This window comes from Leopardus geoffroyi, chromosome A2 (genome assembly GCF_018350155.1).
Source record: "Leopardus geoffroyi isolate Oge1 chromosome A2, O.geoffroyi_Oge1_pat1.0, whole genome shotgun sequence".
In the NCBI taxonomy this organism is placed as follows: domain Eukaryota; kingdom Metazoa; phylum Chordata; class Mammalia; order Carnivora; family Felidae; genus Leopardus; species Leopardus geoffroyi.
The window spans coordinates 76,407,243-76,432,029 of record NC_059331.1 but is presented as its reverse complement, the minus strand read 5'-3'; the positions used below and the strand labels follow the sequence as shown (position 1 = coordinate 76,432,029).

The following is a 24,787-nucleotide window of genomic DNA, read 5'->3' as shown; positions in this document are numbered from 1 at the left end:
CCGGAGTCCTTGAAGGAAATCTTATCCCTGAAGCAAGACTCATGTCAGTGCAGCCTGACAGAACTGACTGCCCGCGCAGTGGTCAGTCTGGCTGTCACCCACATGCCCAGTGCCCAGCCTGGCACCTGGAAATGCCTATTTTCAGAAATGCCAGGGTTTGGGGAGTCCTTGACTGTGTTTGTATTTATGATCACAACTCTACGTTTTAGATGATGTGGCTTGGATTCGTCTTCGTAGTTGTCTTCAGACTTTCCTGCCCTTCAAAACAGGAGCTGCTACCAAGGGCCTAAGGAGGTGATACTAGGAGCAAAGGGAGAGCATTAAATGCTGTTTAAGTTGACAACTCCAACTTACCTTTGGACTCGGTCCTTATCAACCACCTCTAATCATCTCTAATTCATTAAGCTGCTTTTTGCTTCTTCCTGAAAAAAAGGGATACCAGAAGAAAAATATTTTTTTCTTTTACTATAAGTTGTTTCAAGAACAGTGCCAGGCAGCACTACCTTGGCTAGGGTTTCTGACACAAGTTAGTTTTAAGGAGTTTATCACATTCACTGTTTTTATTTTATTTTATTTTATTTTACCTTATTATTATTTGATTTTATTTTAAGTTTACTTATTTATTTGGAGAGAGAGAGGCAGAGAGAGAGAGAGGGCGAGACAGAATCCCAAATAGGCTCCGTGCTGTCAGCGTAGAGCTGACACAGGGCTCGAACTCATGAGCCATGAGATCATGACCTGAGCTGAAATCAAGAGTCAGTCGCTTAACCGAGCCACCCAGGAGCCCCACAACATTCACTATTTTAGTTTTTAGGTGGCAGAAACCATGCCTGGGTGTCAGATTCATGTGCATGCTCTGTTTACTAAAACATGAGTCCCAACTGAGGGTTTCTCGTTGCCCTTTGTTATGAACAGTGTCACTTGTATCAGACCACACTTTCTGGTTTGTGCCTTCAAATACAGCTTTGGTTACCATGAAATACTGAACTTTTGTCGGTGAAATTTAAATTTCTTACATGGGGGAAAATCTAAATCACATCGGGGAGAGAAGAAAGAGATCTGAAGTTGGGGAAAGTCCAGAGACTTGAATTTACTTGTTAATTAATGTATCCTATGCCTAAATAGAGCATAACTTAGTAAATGGTTGTTGAATGACTTAGTGGTGGGGAACTTTACTTTTGGGATGAAGGTATCTCATAAAGAATCCTTTTGGGGATAAAAGGAGCCCAATACATTAGCTAAATAATTATGGGCCACATTTAAAAAAATCACATGTATTAATACTTTATTAAATAGAAAAACAGAGATTTGAAAAAGAGCACTGGTTTTATTTATTTTTTTAAATTTATTTATTCATTTTGAAAGAGAGAGAGAGTGCACGCTAGTGGCGGAGGGGCAGAGAGAGATGGGGAGAGAGAACCCCAGGCAGGCTCCACACTGTCAGAGCAGAGCCTGATGCAGGGCTCGATCCTGAGAACCGTGAGTTCATGACCTGAGCTGAAATCAAGAGTCAGATTGATTAACCAATTGAGCCACCCAGGCACCTCGAAAAATAGCACTGGTTTTAAATCACCAAAGTTTCCACAGACGGGGAAGAAAACCCAACATGATACACCACAGATTCCAGTGGCCTCTACCCATCAGGAAGTGTGGGAATACCTGAAAAGGAGGCAGATTTCAGTAGTGAAGACAATCTGAGTGTCTTCCAGTTCTGGTAGCTACACAGTGGTGTCAGAAGCACAGCAAACACTTCCCCAGCAATAGATGTTTATCACAGCTCCACTGAGGAAATATTTTGCAATGTTCATCATAGCACCACTTTGGGGAAAGCCCCTTCCACATTCTTTAGTCTATGTGCTTACAGTGGGGCTGACCCCAGCCCCAACTGCACAGGTATGAAAAACTAGAGTCAATCCAAAGACTTTTACCGATTACATCAGAAAAGGGGTGCATTTGTTTGCACTGCTAGGAGGGATCTTAAAAGTTATCTTCCCAAGAAAAGCATCTGTGACTGTGTGTGGCAATGGATGTTAACTAGACGTACTGTGGTGAGCATTTTGCAGTATATACGAAATCCAGTCATTACACTGTACACCTGAAGCTAATACAGTGCTGTAATATCAGTTATATCTCAGAAATAAGCAAATAAGTAAAACTGAAAGATAAAGTAAACAAAAAGGAAAAGGAAAGGGGATGCATCTGTTTCACGGGAGTTGGAGGTCGGAGGAAGACTTGAGTTACTCATGGTCACATCTTATTACCAGGTGGGAAGAATCTTTCAGAGAAGAATGATAATGAAAAAAATATTCAGGGGTGCCTGGGTGGCTCAATTGGTTGAGCATCCAACTTCAGCTCAGGTCATGATCTCACAGTCTGTGAGTTCAAGCCCCGTGTCAGGCTCTGTGCTAACAGCTCAGAGCCTGGAGCCTGCTTCGGATTCTGTGTCTCCCTCTCTCTCTGCCCCTCCCCTGCTTGTGCTCTGTCTGTCTCTCTTTCAAAAATAAATAAACATTAAAAAATTTTCAAAGATAAGAGATGAATACAGATGGTTTTCTGGTCATATTGTGAGAGCATCTAGATCCAGCTATACCTGAAGCATCAGATTTCTGTAGTTTTCATTTAGTGAAAAACTTTTTTAAATCCTTTTTTTTTTTTTCTGGCATTACCCTCTCTGTTGCTCTTCCTCAGTTCTCATCCAACAAGGTAATGTTTTCCTTTAAAAAAAAGTCAAAAATAATTTTTATACATTACTAACAAACGATCCATGTCTCCATTAGGTACCTTTAATGTTCTACTTTTTATTTTATTATTTTATTTTTTATTTTTTTGGAATGTTTATTTATTTTTGAGAGAGAGCAAGTGGGGGAGGGACAGAGAGGGAGTGAGACAGAGGATCCGAAGCAGGCTCCATGCTGACAGGAAAGAGCCCAGTGTGGAGCTTGAACTCACAAACCATGAGATCATGACCTGAGCTGAAGTCAGAGGCTTAACCGACTGAGCCTCCCAGACACTCCAATGCTCTACTTTTTAAAACAAAATCTCAAGCAGCTCAGAATACTTTTATACAAACTTGTTAAAAATGAAGGTTTGGTCCAGTTCTTTTTAGAAGACAAAGAGCCGTCTGCAGGAATAAGATGAACTTGCATGTAAAAATAGAGTTTTTCTGAATTAAAAGCAATAACATAGGCACTGAAAACATCATTTGCCTTGTAGTCAGCATGGTATTTTTAGCCCCTCCTACACAGCGTTAGGTCAGGGGAACTGAGAGCTCCATTCTCTCATCTTCATGCATCCACAATTCTAGCATTCATTTAATTTCTGACTAAAAGACACTAACTACCAGTCCAGCAGGCTCTTGAGAGAGCCTCAGACCTTGTTCTTCCCCAGTGTTCTCTGAGGTTCCTGGAGGTGGGACTTCCACTTACCACCCATGGATCCCAGCCTTTCCTCCCTTTGCTATTTCAGCTTCCTTTGAAAATTTGATTCATCTTTACAATTTGGCTGGTTTATTCTCAGCACCTGGCTACCAGACTTGGGAGCTGGTGGGGACGTATCTATTTCTTGTATCACACTGTGCCTCTTTATTTAACCCAAAGCCCTACCAGTTGAAATGAGGGATTGAATAGACAAATTACACTGACGTGACTTGTCTATAAAAATTGCCCCCAAAGAACCAGCTTCTTGCCTTTGGGTTATTGTGTCATTCTGTCATTCTCTGGTTCCCTCCTCTCCTTGAGAATGTTGGCATTTGCCTCCAATTCTAGTGAGACTGGTGAGTTCACACCAAAAACATTTCTGAAAAATATGTAAGATGAGCTAAAGATTTAAGTGGTCACGTGATCAGAAGGAAATTCAGCAAAACTTAACACAGCTTCTCTGATTCCTGGAAGCCATAGTCAAGATCCTGCCCGTGCAAAGTGGCATCTAGCCAGGTCTGAGAGCTTTACTTTACACGTCTAGTTCAAACTAAAACTTTATGATAACTTATGAGGACTTTGAGAATAAGTCCTCTTGTCTTATATTTCTTCTTTACAAATCTTGGCTCTCTGAAGTCCTTTGCATTTGCTTATTAAGTTTAGATTCAGCCTGTCAAATTAAAAAAAAAAATCCACAAGAGTTTAGATTGCAGCTGATTGAGTGTTTCAATCCCTTCATATTTTATAGCACAATTTAAATTTATTTTTTCTTCAATTTCTTTTAGTGTTTCCAGTTTTCTGCATAGAAGTCTGATACAACTTTAGTTAGATTTATTCTAAGTATATGGCATTATGATGCTATTATAAAAGCATTTACTAAATTTCATTTCCTAACACTTTCCAATATACAGAAATGAACAGTTTTTTAAATATTGATTTCCTATATAGCAACCTAGCAAAGCACTCTTTAAGTCTCATGATATATCTGTGAATTATTTAAAATTTTCTTCATATATAAGCAATTACTTCATATAGAAGCTTGCTGTTATTTTTTCCACTTCCAAACTTCATGTCTTTTTTGTTGACTTACTATATTACCACGAACTTGAGCAATTTGTTGACTAAAAGTGATAACATCGTTGCCTTGTTCCCAATTTCAAAGAGAGTAATTTCATTATTTCACCAATATGTATATTTGTTGAGGTTTTGTTTTGTTTTTTAGGTATTCATCGTTAGATTATTAAATGTTCTAACCTGGTTTGCTAAGAGTATTTGTATTCTTCTAAATTATATATGCATGTTATAATTTCATCATGTACATTTTCTGCATCTGTCAAGATTATCATGATTTTGTCCTTCAATTCATGAACGGGCATGTTGCTAGAAGCCAGATACCACTCAAGTGCTGATGGAAAAAAAAAAAAGTTCTGCAAAGGGGAAGTGCTCAACTTTGTCAAGGAGAGGCCATATTGTTTGCACTACTAGCAGTTATAAATAAGTGCATGTAAATCAGAGCATCAGTTAGTTACAAGGTACTTTTCAAACACCAAAGACCTGGATATATGTGTTGAGAGGAAAAATTACAAAAGCAAAAATAATGGCATTTTAAAACATGTTATGAGAGAGGGCCTTACTATTATTCTAACTCATTAAGCACTTTCTACATGAATTATCTGACATATCCTCAAAACAACCCTATCATTTCCACTTAAGACACAGGAAACTGAAGCTCATAGTGGTTAAATAACTCGCCCAATGTTACATAGCTAATAAGTGCGATTGATGCAGTTCCAACTGGCTCCAAACCCAAACTCTTAAGTTTCTTTCAGAGGAGGCAACATGATATAGTGGGTAAGGATTTGCACATGGTTTGGTTTTGATAAATGATGTTTTTTAAGTGACAGTTTTATAGACGGAAATAATAGACAAGAAGGAATTGTACTCTGAACTATTTTACAGAGATTATTCGTGTGCAGAATTATAAAGTCTGAAATTCTTTTATTCTGGAAACTCTCACATTAAGCTTCTCTAAATGAAAGAACTTAATGGTGTGGCTTTGGGCTGAGCAACGGGTCGAATGTTTGCGTGTTTAGTGGTGAAAGAAATTCTTCAGTTTTCCTCATTCCTTCCTACGTGAAAACTCTAAATGTGCTCATAGAATTCCCTAAAAAACAGTGTCATTTTGGACACTGTTAACTATGCCAACACTGTGATGATGTTCTATGATAACAACGCATTCTTCTGCTTTTTTCAGCACTTCTGTTCCTTCTAACTTCTTTGTGGACTGCTCCATCCATCTCTTAAATGCTGATTGATGAACACATTCACTTCCTGGAAATCTCATTATCTTGGGATCTCGTACCTTATCTATCTGGTAGCCAAAGCCAGAAAATAAAAGTGACGAAATTTACACATCATTAATACATATGTGTGTGTGTGTGTGTTTTCAATCCAAATGGTTATTTATTCTAAAACTGGAAGCTACTTTGCCTACATTTTCACCAGAATGTTTAAATGAGAACAGGGAAGGAAAAAGTTACAGATGTAAACATTGACATAGTTGCTTTTTAAAAAAAATATTAAAACCCTTTTTATTAGCCACTTCCATGAATGCTTTACAGGTTATGCAAAAACATTTACAGGCTCCACATGGTGTTTGCTTTTCTCGCAAGTTTTTCCATCGACTACAAGAACAACAGAGGTCTGATTATATGTGTATTACAACATATAATAATTATATAATCTGTTAATTGTATAATTATATAAACATATAATTATATGTGTATTATATATAATTATATAACATATTAATTATGTATGTAGCAATGTAGAATCAATATATAATATTATTATATATAATACTAATATATACTGACATATTACATACTGATATATACCTTATACTATATATAATCAGTATATAATATTATTATATATAATCAGTATTATTTTCAGAATTTTTTTTGCTAATCAGGCTTAATTTTTTTGAATTAACTTTTTATTAAGACTTCATTTTTTTTAGAGCAGCTTTAGGCTCACAACAAAATTGAGGGGAATATACAGAGATTTCCCATATAGCCCCGTCTCCACAAATGCCTGGCTTCCCCCATTATCAACATCCCCCACCAGAGTGATACATCTGTTACAACTGATGAACCTGTACTGACACGTCATAATCACCCAAAGTCCACAGTTTACATCATGGTTCACTCTTGGTGTTTTACATTCTGTGGATCTGGACAAATGTAAAATGCCATGAACCCATCATTATTGTATCTTACAGAATATTTTCACTTCCCGAAAAAGCTGTACTCTGCCTATTCATCCTCCCACCCCTCCAACCCCTGGCAACCTGTGATCTTTCTGTCTCTAGTTTTGCCTTTTCCAACATGCCATATAGTTGGAATCATCTAGTATGTAGCCTTTTCAGACGGGCTTCTTTTACTTCATAATATGCACTTAAGATTCCTCCATGTCTTCTCATGGCTTGCTAGCTCATTTCTTTTTAGCCCTGAATCATATTCCATTGTCTGGATGCACCATAGTTCGTCCATTGACCTACTAAGAGACATCTGGATTATTTACACTTTTTGGCAATTACGAATAAAAGTGCTATTAACATTCATGTGCAGGTTTTTGTGCGGACATAAAATTTCAGCTCCTTTGGATAAGGAGCATGATTATTGGATCCCATTGTAAGACTATATTTCGTTTTGTAAGAGACCATCAAACTACCTTCCAAGGTAGCTGTTCCATTTTGCATTCCCACCAGCAATGAATGAGAGTTCCTGTAGCTCTATATCCTTATCAGCATTTGGTGTTTTCAGTGTTCTGGATTTTGGCCATGCTAGTAGGTAGGCAGTAGTATCTCACTGTTGTTTCCATTTGCATTTCCCTGGTGGCATACAATGTACAACATCTTTTCACCTACTTATCTGCCATCTATATATTTTCTTTGGAGAGGTGTCTGTGGCCCATTTTTTAATTTGGGTTGTTTTTTTATTGCTGAGTTTGAAGAGTTCCTTGTATATTTTGGATAATAGTCCTTAATCATATGTGTCTTTGACAAATATTTTCTCCCAGTCTATGGCTGGTCTTCAGTATTATTTTTTATATTCTTCAGTATATAGAATTCAAATATTGCAGAAAATACAAGACAAGAATTACAAACAGAAAAAAGTTTAAGTGCATGAAAAATAATATTATATGTATAACTCTGAGGAGGGAGACAGAGAAATAGGGTCAGTGCATGGGGTTTTAAAATTCAGATTAAAAATTATTGACTAAAATTAGGTTACATTTTATATCAAGTATGTCAGATTACATTTTTCTACATTCTTTTCTATGTGTTTGAAATAGTTCAAAATTTAAGGAGGAAAAAAACTGAAATCAGACCAGGTTCTAGTGTTTTAATACAGATGACATTAGTGAATCCATTACTTCCATCTGATCTCTTTTCAGATGGAAAATAATCTCTTATAATCTTATAGTCTCTTATAATCTTATTTATAAGATTTCTTTCCATTATAATACTCTGAGAATGGTTTTATGATGGCATGTTTCCCTACTTTCTTTGGTATATCCTAATTCACAAAATATGAAACTTCAAAAGATTTGCTTAAACTGTACATTCAAATTAGCTCTTTTATAAAGAGGAAGGCAAACATATTGTTACTGCAATAATTATTGTCTTAAAACAAGTGCCCTCACTTGAATTTGGACTCTTCTGTTAACTTAGTAAATGAACTCATGGTCAGTAGCTTGAATCAACTCTAAATATAGGATGTTTTCACCACACCCAGATTGGGTCAACACTAAAATGAGGTATATACAAAGGAATTCTTCCCACTTCTCTTGAAAACACATATTTCCATTGGGCTCATAAATCAGGATTTGCCATATGTAGTGCACTTAACCCCAAGCTAAGATTTCTAGAAAACATTTCCAAAATTATTTAGCAAATCATGATCACTACATTTCTAAATGGCCACTTGGAGTGGACAAAAGAGAAAACATGGGCTTCTGGACTCTTCCTGTCTGAAGCCTCCAGCCATAGTCCAGGGTAGTTGGAGCAATGAGCTGGGCCAGAACTTTCCTCCCCAACACCAACCCAAACTCAAATCACCTGCAGCAATTGAGCTCCTTAAAATATTCCCGAAAATGAAAGTGTACAAAAGGAATCTGGGATTTGAAACATTCTCACAGGCCCCAGAAGTGAGGGACTAAAGAATTTTTGGCCCTGCTCAGTTTCTCAGTGGACGAGCCAGTGTCAGGGCCTCCTGACTATGTGGGTCAGAACTCGCTTTCCACAGAGATACGAAGAAGGAACTGGTAAGACTTTTTTAATTGCCTATGTGAAGAAAATCACTGAGGACACTTGAGCTGAAAAAAGGGAAAAGGAGGGAAAAGAGAGAGGCTATGGCGTGAGAGCACACATCACTGCATATGCCTTTTCTCTGGTCCCCGTGTTCCCACTGTAGTGTGGATCTGAGATGGTTCATGTGCTGATCTCTGATTGTTGGCTCATCATTCCAGCAGGAACGAGTTCTTTTGAGGTCTTTGTTTCCTCTTTGCCCACCTCTTTCATCTCATCCTCCACTTCTTAAGTTCTCTAAACCATAAAACGTTGATCCTATCAGAAGTTTGGAGTGCCATGGTAGTCTGCAGATTCAGGGTAGGAGAAACTGTCTTAATTCCTTTGAACTGGGGTTGGAAATAAGGACGGGCAAGAGATAAGACTTTAGGGACACTGAGCTAGTGATTGAAATGCTTGGGTATGTTATAATGGGGGTCTGGGCCCAGGACCTAAAGTAGACTTATGCGGACTTAATAAGAGAGAAATCCAATATTTTAAAGCATCACCAACTAATTCTGGGGAACTTGAATTTTAAACATATAGGACACATGCCCACCTACTACCTATTGACTATTCAGTAGGAAGAACTGTCTGTGACTCAAGACTTTGCACAGTCCTGTCTGAACTATCCTCAATAGGAACTTCCCTCTTTTTAATGGTCCAAGACAGCCATAAGGCTTCTTTAATAAGAGGCTGGATCCCTGACATCAAGAAGGGCAGTGGAATTTGGAAGGGGAAAGATGTTTATACGTTTTACTTTTTTTTAGCACTCTGCACCTGTACATGGGTGGTACTATGAAGAACAAACTCTGGGCGTTCGCCTGAGCCAAGAGAGCAATGAAACTCAATCCTGATCCCATAGAGGGTCTGTCATCCTGCCTCCAGACATTCCACTGCCTTCACTATGCTGCTTCACTCAACCTCATGGCTCTATGGGCTTCTCTATGAGTTCCATGAATGGTTCATTGCATTTAGGTTAAAAAATATATACCCCCAAACTGAGAATTTCTCTCTCCCTTGAGAAAACTAGTACGTTTTTAATTTTTTCTTGGGAGTCTATAACTTTCTTCCCCAAAGTAAGTAGTGTAAACAAATTATTTCTGTCAAACTTATATTATTGGTATCTTTAAGAGGTTCCACAGGATAATTGTGAATTCAGCCTGATTCTACAGAAGTAATTCAATACTTCCTTCACTGCCACCCCTGCCTCTGCTGGTTTCTTCTCTCTCCTTCCTTCCTTTCCTTCTCCTTTCCATCCCCACTCAGCTCTTAGAAATTTCAGTACTGACAGTTGGTCTCCAACTCCGGCTTTTCTTCTTGATCTTGCCCTGTCTTCTCCAAATAGACCTAGTGTGTGTTCTCTATCCCAGCACTGACTCTTGGCAGACTCCTGCTTTTGAGTTGCTGGTGTTCTGTGGCCAGTACATGAGTATAATTTTAGCAAAGGCAAAAAGGGGAAAAGTTGTGCACCTGTTTTATTCTTCCTAATCTCTCCCCCAGGAGAAATAAATCTGGGAAAAAGAATAGGGAGGTACAATGGAAAAGGTCAGCCCAGACTGCTGTGCTTTCTGAGAACAGAGAAGACAGCTGTACTGGTCCAGAGAAGCTGGCCCCTGAGTTAACCAAGAAAGGCCTACAGCCTTATTGCTGTGACCCTTCCCCAGCCCACCTCCTTGAGTTGCTACTTCTGGCAACGGAGAGAGTCAAAGTGATCCATTCAGGAACTGTGTGGCCCTGGTTATTGATATTCCATCACCAGACACTGCATCAACCCAGACCTGGAAAGACTGGACAGATTAATAGCTTCTTCACATTTCTTTGGGTGGTAATACACAGCTATTCTTGGCTTATTGATTAATTACGATGTCAAATTAAGTTAGGATAAACTTTCTAGCTCATATAAAAATTGGCCCCTACTTATTTTGTGTCCATACATCTCTATCAAATAATACTTGGCTACACTGTTATTCTCATCTCTGAGTTGTTCCTGTTTAAGCAGGTATTATGTCTAACAACACTAATAACAGCCAAATGCATAGGACTTTTTATGGGCTAGGAGGTGTTGGAAGTGTTTTACATAGACTAACTCATTTAATACTGATAATAACCCTAAGAGGAAGGTAATTTTATCCTCATTTTATGAATGACAAATCTTAGGAGAGAGGTTAAATAACTCCCAAATCTCCTGCCGATGACCAGTGGTGAAACTGGGATTCAAATTGAGATGGTCTAACTCTGGAGTCTAGATTTGCAATCATTAAGTCATTAAATTGTATTTATATAGTCATCAATGTCTAGCACAAAATGTTAAACAAATAAGTGTTTAATAAAAAAATCTGAGTTCATTATTCTAGTTTGGGGGTATTAATCCTGGGATCCATAGCAAGTGCTTTAACATGACAAATATTTTATTTCATACATTTTCCACCCATATGACACAACTAAGACTTCGGGAGCTCCAGAGCCCTGACCCCATTGGGTGGGATTCAAAGTCATTGTCTAACTCCATAACCAGCACTCTGCCTACTCTGCCAAGTGATCTTTCTACGAGGCCCAAGGAGCTCTGGGATGTCCTGGCTCTTCCGTGGCTGCAAGGGCTGTCCTCTGAGGCTCTCAGGCAGTGGATCAGCCAAAGAGCCCACCAGGCTCTCTTTGCATAATGAGGGATAAATGCAGAGGGAGACCCATGGTTCCCATGTAACTGAGGTGGCCACTGGCCCTCAAATGGCCCTGCCTGAGCCTCATCCAGTGGTTTGACTCTCAAATCAAAGTGGGGAAGTCTGGGTTCTATTCCTACTTCACCAATAATCCTGTGCTCTTGAATCACTCCCTTCTGAGTAAGAGAAGAGAGAAAGAGAAAAATCAGGGCTGGCTCTTCAGCCTCCAATCCTGTTTTTTGAGAACAGGGAACTGGACTACCTGGGCCCCTCAGGAAGGCTTGAACACAGAAGGTGAGACACTCCCTTCCCCTCGCAGGATCCTCCTGAAGACCACTGAGCTAGATGGTCATTTCCAATGACTGTTTTTGCTTTTCACTTAATGACAAACAAATCTTACCAGGCCTAGAGTTAAGATGTATTTTTAAAAATGCTTTAAATCTGTTTAAATCCTCAACAGATATAGCAGGGAGAGTTTCACCATAAGAATAAAGGTACAAGGTTTCTAAGCTACCACTTTCCATGATTTTTGCCAAGTGATATCACTTAATTATTCCTATTTTGCCAGTGAAACTACAACCACCCTATGTACTGATGAGGGAGCATAAGGCAAGCGGACAGGCCACAAACACCCCCGACCCTGGTGGGATATGTGTGATATTCCTTGGGCATTCCTGGCTGCCCAAGAACAAAGGAAAGGGGAAAAACAAATGGTTAACTGATAGAGATCATAGTCCTGCAGGACCTAAGTCTCCATCACCCCTCCATAGTGGTGTGGGAAAGAAAGGCAGAAGGAAATGGCAGATAGAACTAAATTTCCTTATAACCTGCAGCCCACTGACAGATACTTGAGGCTGGCAGAGTAAAACGTTTCTCCAGGAACTCCTTACTGTCTTAATGTTAATGCTCTGCTAGAGGGAAAAACCACCTTAGCTTGACAATAGCTTGGACTCCAGTATCCCATGAGTCTTCTTTAGCATATGAAAATCTCACTGGAAACTTCCCCTGGACTTTACCTCCCCCAACTCCACAGTATATAACCAGTCTCTCCTCATGGTCCCAGGGCAGCTCTTCTAGCCCATGGGTGTTTAATAAAATCACCTTTTTGCACCAAAGACCTCTTCAAGAATTCTTTCTTGGTCGTCAGCTCTGGACCCCATGAGCCCCACAATCACCCCCAAACCTCATCATGTACCTCATGTAGCTTTAAGGATGATTGGAGGTGAGGCGTTTAGTTAGCAGTATTGTTTTACCCTTCCACACAAACTCAGGTTTCCCTTCTCCCGGGCGCTCTATGCTCTATTCTTTAGTAAAAATGTTCCATGAATTTTTGTAAAATAGAGAGCCAATAGTTTTGGGGGATTTTATGAGGTGGCTTTCTAATCCAGGCACAGGACTCCAGTCTGGGTCTTTGTTTAGAGAGGAGTTTTTCACAAGCTTTTTTCTCCACAGACAGCACTTTGGTCACTTCACATGTAACCAAAGCTCTCTCTGTGGGGAGACGGATCATGTCGTGGCGCTTCCAGCCAGGCAGTTACATGGCCGTTCTTCCCACTGATTTCAGGGAAGGAAACTCATGTTACAGCTCGGTGTTTTCATTTCAGTCTCCCTACAGCCCCATCACAGGAAGTCTAATAACAAAGATGGGCTAACTGTTAGTTATGGAATGTTAGTTGTAGGAGAGCTAGAAAAGTTAAAACACCCAAATTCAACCACTGGGGGGATATTCTTATAATTTTGTAGCATTGGTGACTATCAGATAGCATTCTATATAAATAGTACTCAAGAGTATATTTTATTAAAAAAAAATATATATATATATACACACACACACACACACACACACACACACACACACACACATACACACTGTATATACATATCAATCTGACTCTATGGGATCCAAAATGTGCTATGTCTCTGTGAGACAGATACATACACACACATTTGAGTGTCTTGTGTGTTTTACAAATACAAAACCTGTATGACCCTCTTATTTTATAGTTTTTTTTCTTTTCACTTAAGAACACATTACATATTTCTTAGCCCAGGTGTCTGTAAACAGGAGAATGGATGAACAAACTATGGTGCATTTATACAATGGAGTAATCCAATGGAAAAGTATTCAGCAAGGAAGAGAAATAAGCTACCCACGCACACAACAATATGGACGAATCTCAAATAATGAGGAATGAAAGGATCTTTACCTAAGAGTATATACTGTATGAATTCATTTATTCATATGAAGTTCTAGAACAAGTAAAGCTCAACTTTGATGGAAAAAATCAGAAAAGTGGTTGCCTTGGCAGAATGGGGCAAGGAGAGAGGAAGGGGCAAGAGTGAACTTTTGGGGTGGTTGTAATGATCTATGTCTTGATAGAAGTTTGGGTTACATAGCTGTATGCATGTGCAAAAACTCATCTAATGGTCCACTTAAGACTTGTACATTTCATTGCATATAAATTTTTACTTAAGGAAAAAAACAACAAATATCGAACTCTAGTTAATAATATGCATACTAAAGTACTTAGGGGAAGGGAACCGATGTCCGCATTTTACTTGGAAATGCATTTTGAAAAAAGATCAATGCTACATAGATGGACAAATATGATAAAGCGGGTATCGTAAAATGTTAATTACAGCATTTAGGTGGTAGTTCTTTGGGCGCTCTCTGCACAATTTTTTCAATTTTCTGTAGGTTTGTTATTTTTCATATTAATATGTTAGCAAGAGAAAGAACATATGACATGTTCTCATGTCCAATATGCTTCCACAGTGTTTTAAAGGACAGATTAAATCGCTATCTATAGACTGGAATAAAATTCAATCACTGTAAAACATTTAGATTGTTTATATTTTTACAGTACAAGCTGTATTACAACAATTATCCTTATACTTGGATATTTGGACACTTGTCTTATTAGATACTTAGGATAAATAAGCATGATTGCCAAGTCTATAAGGAATTAAGGATTTGCATTCCTATTTTGATCTAGAAGATTTGGCACAATTTCCTCTCTTCTAAAGAGATGGGTTCTATTTCCTCATATTTTCTTAGAAGATGTCCATTTCCATAAAATTCAGTTCTTTTTTCATCTTTGCTAATCAATCTGACATCTTTAACGGAATAGTCTTACAATTTATTTTCTGGTTCTCTCCCACAGCATTTTTAGATCAAGGGGAAAACACTTAAAAGAGAAGAGGAGAATTTTCCATGCCCAGTTTTGAACTAACAATCTGAATCATGGACTCCAAACCGTGATATGTCTTCAACCTATTTCCATGATTTGATTTGTACTTAATCAGAGATTGAAAGTAAAATCAGTTTCTGGGTATTCTATCTAGTCTTTTCTTCCTGTGAACATCCAATGAAAGTACACAGGATATAAGAACATGGGAGGTGTTTACTCTTCATGCCGTGACATCACTATGCTTTGACAAATTATAATGTTGAGTCGTATGTTCTAGCACCTTTTGGGTTATCAGCAAGTTGCATAAAAACCCAACATATGTTCAGGTTCTAAATGATGATTAGAAGCCAAAGAAATCTGCGCGGCAAATTGGGATGCCAGAAGGAGCAGCACACAAACAAAACATTCACTTGGCTGTTCTTCCAATCCCGCTCATTGTGGTGTGGACTACAGTCCTGTTTTATTCCTTTCTCTTGGCTCCTTCAGCAGTAGATGAAACCACTGAAGCCACTCAGCAGACAAACACGCCAGATCACGGGCCAGAGGACAATTTCCCTTTCCCAGCAGCAGCTCAGGGCCCTTCCCTGGACTTTCCAGATGACCTTTATAGCAGCAGCTGATTTCTTGAACAGTTTTTATTTTGATGGCATACAGCAAAATAACAATGCAACGTTGCCTAGTGAAAAGCCTGAGAATCAAATTTTGGGTCTCTCTCTCTCTTATGGCTTTGATTTGAATATAAGAGACTTTAAGAAGGCAGTAACCGTGAATATACATGTGTACTTAACGTCTCATGGAGGTTTAACCAATTGGTGAGCAACAGGTGCATTTTACAATTTCCAAAAATGATACGAAGTGTTAAACAAGTTCTTGACAGTATTCCACTCAGTATCAGCTTTCAAGTGGGTCAGCCCATCTCATCCATTTGAAACTCAAGTTAATGGATTCTTTATAGAAATTGCTACTGTTGAAATGCTGTTGGGATTCCATTTTCTGGTTTCCTTAATATTGCACTTTCCTGTTTCCCACCTACTTCCTGCAAAGTCTCTCGTGACTGACTTATTTATTGTAGAACTTATAAATAGTTCTATCCAAATTTCAGTCTTTAGTTTTACATTCTATCTCTACTTTTTCCTATAACATTTTGAGAAAAAAATCAGTTCCACATTGTTTGGATGGGTTCCTAAAGGTGGAATTAAAATTTTAAAACGTTATAATAGGTATCTAAATTGGTATAACTTGTTGATTCCCACCACCTGCAGATAGTAGCAATTTCCTTACATAGTTGTCAAACAAGTCCGTCCCATTCCCAGTGTTGGGTAGATTGATGGATAAAAAAATGCTATCCCATCCAACCAGTTGTATGGACATTCAAGTTCTTTGTCCATTTTAAAATGGATATGTTTATCTTTTCTTATTTATGTCTATTTTTTAAAGTTTATTTATTTATTTTGAGAGAGCAAGCAGAGGAGGGGCAGAGAGAGAGGGTGAGAGAGAATCCCAAACAGGCTCTGCACTGTCAGCACACGGCCTGATGCAGGGCTGGATCCCATGACCCTGGGATCATAACTTGAGCTGAAATCAAGAGTTGGATGCTCAACCAACTGAGCCACCCAGGCACAAGATAATTTATATAACAGATTACAAAGTCTGATATTACTGAATTAGTTTCTTCTTCAAAATATAGGCAATACTGGGTGAATGACAGAGAACCAGACTGTGACTAAAATAGACTGAAGTCAGTTGCCCATCATATTATATGAATATTTTAAAAGGCCATTTTTCCGAGTTACTAAAATGTTCCATTTCATTGAACTTCATTCCCATGAACCTTTATAAATGATAAAGAACAACCAAATCAATGACAACAATAGTGAGGGGTAGAAAGAATGCTATAACAAGATGCCAAAATCTCAAAATATGGATTTTTTAACAAAAAATTGGAAGAACAATAGTTTCTAAGTGTGGTTGTGAAACTAGGTCATCTATATCTTTTGGGATATAGAAAGAAACTGTGTTTGTTGAAACAGAGCACTGTGGTGAGAGAAAGATATAGCTAAAGCAAAGAAGCAATGAAATGGTTAATGGAAAAAGTATATGTACAGGTTGAAGACATGGTGTATAGAAAAGTTACACCATGTATCACAGGTTGTTTTAAAATTACTTTTAATCTAGAAAGTTCAGTTTTCTTTTAATATGATTTACCCAGTTGTGATTTACTTGGCACATTTAGGACTCAGCATAATCTTTGAGTCTGAAAATTAATTTCTTTATTCTGGAAATTTCTCCTTCATGAATCATTTTTATACAGTGTATTAGCATTCTTTCCATTCTTTCTTCATGAAACACCTTCAAGACCTCAGTTGATGCCTCCTGTCCTATTATTTATATTTATTAATGTCTTTTTCATATCTTCTGTTGATCAATCTTCCGATATGTCAACTCTATCTAGCTGGTAACTTATCCATTGAGGGTGTTTAATTTACTGTAGTTTTCAGTTTTAGTGTTGAATTGTTTCTTCTCCCATTTAGTGCATCTACTGAAGCATCCTCATGGTGACTTGTTTACAAATGTGGTTTCTGATTTTTGACTACGTACCCCTCCCACAGAAGTTGTCCTACAGGTTTTGGAGACATTCTCTAAAGCCTTTGCTTTCATCGGGAGCCCTTATGGGTCAAATGGTTTTAATGTATTTTACTGTTAATTTTTTGGCTTGAGTTTACATGGGTACTATGTTTTATACACTATACCCTAGCATGGCACAGACTTTCTGTTTTAATGTCTTAAGGTAATTCCCTATTCTATAAGGCCTTAGGCAGATGATAAGAATCTTGTAGTTTCACAAGTTGGTAAGGTAAAATTCTATGAGGGCTTAGCCCTTGAAATAAATGGCCTGGCATGAATCCCACCTTTATGTAGGAACCTCAGTTCTGGCTTAAACTCCTATTCTTAAACTCAAGCTTTGTGTTTCCATTTTCCATTTTTAGGCACCTAAGAATTTTCCTTTCTTGCCCTCAAACTTTGTTAGGTATTTTTAAAAAATGTGTTATTCCAGGCTGTTGTAAAATTGGAAAGCTCTCCAAATAATTTTATGGATTCAGGATAACTTTAAAACTAAAGAGAGACAGAGAGAGAGAGAGACAGAGAAAGAGAGAGAGAGAGATTGATCTTATTTATTAATATAGATATAGATGCATAAATTGCACCAAATATTAGAAAATAAGTTTTTTAAATGTAGAACCACAACTACAGTCCTAAAATAAATCCTACTTACTTGAGTTTACTATTATTTTGATATAGTGCTAGATTTTATCAGTATATTTTATTACATTAAAATTTTAAAAGGGAAGATTCATATGAATATAACAACTGGTGGTGAAAATATGATTGTTACAATTCAATAGAGATTTCTTCCAGAAATTCTGAGTAAAATTAGAATGCAAGGAAAAGACGAAAATATGACTAGGGGCGCCTGGGTGGCGCAGTCGGTTAAGCGTCCGACTTCAGCCAGGTCACGATCTCGCGGTCAGTGAGTTCGAGCCCCGCGTCAGGCTCTGGGCTGATGGCTCAGAGCCTGGAGCCTGCTTCCGATTCTGTGTCTCCCTCTCTCTCTGACCCTCCCCCGTTCATGCTCTGTCTCTCTCTGTCTCAAAAAAAAAAAAAAAAAAAAAATTAAAATATGACTGACCCTGTAAGTGCATTGACACTGCAAGTATATTTTCCTCTTCCTTATGATTTCCTTAGTAACATTTTCTCTTCTCTACCTTACTTTAAGAATACAGTATATGATACATATAACACACAAAACATGTATTAATCAACTTTTTATATGTCACCAGTAATGCTTCTGGTCAACAGTAGACTATTAGTAGCTGAGTTTTTGGGAAAGTCAAAAGTTTTGTGCAGATTTTTGACTATGCAGGGAGTTGGCACCCTTAACCCCTGAATTGTTCAAAGGTCAAATGTATATGTATAGATACTGTATGTGTAATTTTCAAATTGTAATTTCCTATATAAATTATATTTATATTTGTATTTTATGCATTTTTGAATATTTATAAAATCCAATAAAAAACACATGTAAAGGAAAACTATTTACATATTAATTGCATGGTGGGCATATACTAATTTGGTACTCAAAATCCATACCACTATCTTTCTAGTGTGTTCTAGTTTGCAGAGTCTGGAGAATTAAAAACTACATTTTCACAATCCCTTGCCAAATCTAGGATCCTGAATGTGAGTTACGTTTGGTTGACCAGATATACTTGTGTAAAAGTTGGAATCTTTTTGGGATATCAGTTTTCTCTATATCTTTAAGTTTCATAGATATATAACTTATTATATTACATATATTACATATCAGGTGATATTACTGTCACCCTGATTGCTATTCTCTGAGGTTCTTGAACCTGTGTTTTGGTATCTGTCATTAATTATGGAAAGTTCTTGGCCATTGCCTCTTCAAATATTTCTCGTGCTCTGTTCTTCCTCTCGACTCTTTTTAGAAATCCAATTACACATGTTAGATCATTTGGTATTTTTGCACACCTCTTGCACACTCTCTTCTGAGCTTCTTATGTTTTTCTCTGTGTTTTCTTTCCTTGGCTATCGAGACTATTGAAGACATTCTTCATCTCTCCTACTGTGTACTCATTTCTAGCTCTTCCAAATGATTGCTTTTTATTCTTTTCATCTCTTTGCTGAAGTCTCTCATCTGATTCTGCATATTCCACCCTTCCCACTAGAAATTTAAGACATTAATCTCATTATTTAAAACTTTCTATCTGGCAGTTTATAATACCAGTGCCATTTCCAAGTCTGGTTTTATTGAATGTTTTATCTTTTGAAAAGTGTTGTTACTTTCTTGATCCTTTGTAATTTTTGGTAGAAATATGTCCTACACCTTGTGTAGTACAGTATAGACTGAAGTAAACAATTTTTGTGCTGGGAAATGAGCACATTTTTTCTTCTACTAGGGACTTAATATGAGCCCTGTCAATTCTGTAATGAGTTGAGCTAGGTTTAATCTTTGCTGTTGCTATGGTTACTCTCTGTGCACTACAGATTTCAGGTTTCAAATACTTTGTTATAGACTGAATATTTGTGCCTCCACATCCATATGTAAAATCCTAATGTCCAATGTGATGGTATTTGGAGGTGGAGCCTCTTGGAGGTGATTAGGTCATGAGGGTGGAGCCCTATGAATGGAATTAGTGCCCTGATAAAAGAGATCCCAGAAAGTTCTCTTGCCCTTTCAGCCATGGGAGGTTACAGTGAGGAGATAGCCTTCTATGAAGCAGGAAGTAAGCCCTCACCAGAAACTGAATCTGATGGCACCTTGATCTTGGAATTCTCAGCTTCTGGAACTGTGAGAAATAAATTTGTTGTTTATAAGCCACACAGACTATGATATTTTGTGACAGCAGCCTGAACAGACTAAAACATACCAGCAGTGTTAATTTGTGGTTAGGATGGAGGCTGGTTTGCTACCTTATTTTCTCAATGTCTGCTATACCCTCAGTGTTAGTTCATCCCTTTATGTCTCTGAGAAGGTCTCCCTTCACGCTTCTGTCCCTCTTCCAGAAATAGACTGTTACTGATTACTCAGTGCTTGCTAGCCTGGTCTTGAGGGGTGGTGGATTGGAGGACATCCTCTTATTTTTCCGATTCAGCCTGTGTTTGGCAGGCACTGTGTCCCTTGGTCTCAGTGACTGGACCATGTCTATGATTCTGTTCCACCTCCAAGCTGTAGGAAACATAATGGTCCAGATCCAGGATGTATTCCTGCCCCTTGCCCTGTTTCCTTCCTCCAGCTTGGGTACTCAGTAGTGTCCTGACAGCACCAGAGTTTACATGCTTACATGGCAAGCATGCTTTCTCGGGAGTGTCCGCCACTCTTAAATTTTCTTGTGAGTGCCCAGTGAGGTTCATGAAGACCCTGACAGTGCAACGCTTCCTCAGGTCTTCAGCTTCCAGTCGTTCTATATGAAGTTCATTAAAAAGTTTTCACTGAATCCTTCTTTACAGATCGTATGACATCCAGCGGCATTTGCTCCAGGTAAGCAACTGTCCACATTCAGTCTCTCCCCCAAAGTGCCTGTATTTCCATAAATGTCAGACTAGTTGGTTGTCTTGGGACATCAGCTCTCTGACAGGACTGTCAAAAGCTGTGGCTCTGCAGGTTGTCCAGTGTTTTCTTGCTGTACATCCTACGCAGAAACCGGAAGCTGTCCCATTGAATTAAAAAAAAAAAAAGGACGTTTACTGCAGAATTCTTAGTAGAAGCATGCACTCTAGTCTATTAGAGTTCTATCAATAGGTTATGAAGAATTTTCATAATTTACTGTTAAGGGAGATAAGTAAGATGTAAAATAGGTGTACACAGTATGATCCAATTTTATAAAACAATGACAAAACCTGTATTTATGTATTTATACATCTATGCATAGTTATAGAGGCATGAAGGAAGTACATACATACTAGGTCACTGCCATAGTTCCTGGGAAAAGGAAAAGGCCTTTATAGGTGGAAGGGGAAAAAGGGGAATGAAGAAAAGAGAGCTAGGAAAAAATATGAAAAAAAAATTTAATGAAAAATTAAACATGTAAGTTATAATCAAATGTTATTTAAAATAATATGTATGTTGAAAAGTATGTGTGACTAATCTAACAAGATGTGCAAATGAAAGACGATCAGAATATTTAAAATATGTCACTGAGGCTGGGAGGCTGGTGGAGTAGGAAGCAATAGGAGTGTCTCCCCACACAGACAAAAGTTGTACTGGCAGAATGTGTCTGATGTAACAATTTTAGAACTCTGGGGTATGTTGAAGGCTTGTAACTTCCAGGGTGAGGCATGGATGGTAAATTGTGTTTAATTTCAGTCAATGTTAGCTCTTAGCAGCAATCACCCATACCCTACCTCACCTTCACACCCCCAGCACCATGGCCAGGAGTTATACACATGTTCCTGGAGTAGCTTGCATTAAGCGTGAGGGAGGCACGCTTTATTTGTCCTTCAAACATCAGGGATCTATGTTCAAATATTAGACATTATTGTTGCTCCCTGTTCCCCATTGTTGCAAGACCTCCCTTCTTTGGCTGAAGCAATTGTAAGGGATTTATAGGGCCAGTATCCATTTTTTCCCCTGCCTTTATATTTCTCTTTACCCCCTTTTTAGAGACAGACATTAAAGAAGAAGTTGTTCAAAAAGCAACTCATATCCAAGGGAAGTTAAAGGCATTACACATGCTCAGGGAAAGTCGCAGGCTTGAGAGACCTGAGAAGACCTTAAGCTTACACATCAGGCTGATACTTGACATGGGAACAGCCTACAACAACCTAAAACCAAACCAAACAAACCCAGAAAGCAGAAAACCCCAAGGAAAGGGGAGAATCTGATTTCCAGAGTGAATTACCACACTATTAGATTCACATGTCCAGTTTTCAACAACTAGAAAAACAACAAAATCACAAGGCATGCAGAGAAACAGGGGCATATGGCCAATTAAAAGGGAAACAAAATGAACCAACAGAAACTATCTCTGAGAAAATCCAAGTGGCAGACTTACTAGATACAAACTTTTAAAAAAAAATTTTTTTAATGTGTACTTATTTTTGAGAGGGAGAGAGAGAGAGAGCAGGGGAGGAGCAGAGAGAGAGGGAGACACAGAATCCAAAACAGTCTCCAGGCTCTGAGCTGTCAGCACAGGGCCCAATGCAGGGCTTGAACCCACGAACCGTAAGATCATGACTCAAGCTGAAGTCAGACGCTTAACTGACTGAGCCACCCAGGTGCCTCATGGACACGAACTTTAAAACAACGCAAGGAACTAAAGGAAGATATGGAGACAGTTCAAGAAAACAATATATGAGTAAAACAGAAGTCACAATAAAGAGATAGAAAGCCAAAAGAAACTACAGAGCTAAGCAGTACAATAACTAAAATGAAATTTTCACCAGAGGGATTTGAGTAGGCAGAAGAAAGAATAAGCAACCTGGAGATCTGGCAGTTGAAATTGTTGAGTCTGAATAATAGAAAGGAAAATGACTGAAGAAAAGTGAGCAGAACCTAAGGGACCTATGGGGACACTGTTTGGCATACATTCATTTTGGGAGTCCCAGGAGAAAGAGAAGAGAAAGGGGAAAAGGGATTATTTGAACAAATAATGGCCCCAAATTTCCCAAATTTGATGAAATCCATGAATACAAACATGCAAGAAGCCCAAAGAACTTCAAGGAGGATGGACTCAAAGCTATTCACCACAAGACACCTTCTATTCAAACAGTTGAAAGCTAAAGTGAAAGAGAATCCTGAGAGTAGCCAGAGAGAAGTGATTTCTCACATACAAGAGACCCTCAATCAGATTATCAGAAAATTTCTCATCACAAACTTTGGAGGCTGAAAGGCAGTGGACTAATATATACAAAGTGCTAAAAGAAAAGAAAAAAAGAAAAGAAAAAAGATCAACCAAGACTCCTATATCCAGGAGGAAAACTGTCCCTCAAAGGTAAGAGATAAATTAAGACATTTCCAGATATTAAAAAAAAACCCTAAAAAAAAACAACTAAGAGAGTTTGTTGCTATTAGAACCACCCTCCAGAAATCCTAAAGGGTGTCCTGCAGGTTGAAAATGAAAGAATAGTATCTTAGAGCCATATGTAGAAAATAAAGACATCAGTAAAAGCAAATACATGGGCAACTATAAAAGCTAGTATCTTGACAATTTGTAACTTTATTTTTGTTTTGTACATGACTTAAGAGACTAATACAATTTTTAAAAAATTATTACTCTAAAAGCCAGTATTATTGTAACTTTGGCTTGTAACCCCACATTTTGTTTCTACATAATTTAAGAGACTAATGCATTAAGGAAACAATTATTAGGTTATGTTTTTAGACACACAATGTATATGTAATTCTGTAACATCAGTAACTGAAAAGGATGAAGACCATGCTATAAATGACTTGAGGTTTTCTTTTTAAGTTATTGAAGTTAAGTGGCTATAAATTTAAAGTAGAATGTTATACCTTATAGGATTTTAAGTGCAATGGCCACAGTAACCACAAAGAAAATAGACAAGTGTTATAGAATCCACACACACACACACACACACACAAAAAAAATAGAGAAGAGAATTAAAACATTTCACCATAAAAATCAACTAAATACAAAAGAGACATTGATGCAAAAAGAGAGGAACAACAAAAAGCTATATTCCATATAGAAAACAAATAGCAAAACTACAGGAGCCTCAGAACTACAGAAGTCCCTCATTAACAGTAATTACTTTAACTGTAAATGGATTAAACACTTCTATCAAAAGAGAGGTTGGCAGAATGTATTTTTTTAATTGCACCTATACGCTACTTAAACATCCTCATTTTAGATCCAAATGGAATGAAAGTATGAGAAAAGATACCCCATGCAAATAGTAACCAAAAGATAACAGGGGTGGCTATACTAATATTAGACAAAATATACTTTAAATCAAGGAAATGTATAAAACATTTATATATTAATAAAAGCTTCACTACAGCAAGAATATATAACAATTATAAACATTTATGCACCTAATAACAGATTATCAAAATGTATAAAGCAAAAATTGACAAAATTGAAGAGGGAAATAGGTACTTGTATCATAATAACTGAATACTCCAATACCCCCCCTTCAATAATGGATAGAACCAGAGATAAGTAAGGAAACAGAGGACTTGACAAGACAATAAACCGCCATATACAGATCTAACTCTCTACCCAATAACACCAGTTTGCACATTCTTCTTGAGTGGACATGGGCTATTTTACATATTGACAGTATATTAGGCCACAAATTAAATCTCAATAGATTTGGAAAGATATATGTCATATAAAGCATCTTCTCTAACCACAGTGAGATGAAGTTAGGGATCACTAGCAGAAGGAAAACTGGAAATTTCACAAATTTTTGGAAATTAATATAATACACAAACCACCAATGAATAAAAGAAATCACAAGGGAAATTCAAAAATATTAAGGCACAAATAAGAGTACAGCACACCAAAGCTTACACAATGCAGTGAAAGCACTGCTGAAGGGGAAATGTATAGCTATAAATGCTTACAGTAAAAAAAAAAAAAGAGAAAGATCTCATATCAACAACCTAAGTTTACAACTAAA

At 37.8% G+C, this 24,787-nt stretch overlaps 1 long non-coding RNA gene across 1 annotated transcript in view; it reads right to left on the bottom strand.

Annotated features, from left to right (window-relative positions):
* LOC123606273 overlaps window positions 1-24,787 on the bottom strand; it is a 117,688-nt gene that overhangs the window by 13,089 nt on the left and 79,812 nt on the right. The window contains exon 4 of the long non-coding RNA XR_006716201.1: window positions 355-422. This is a non-coding gene — a long non-coding RNA (uncharacterized LOC123606273). The remainder of the gene's footprint in view (window positions 1-354; window positions 423-24,787) is intronic.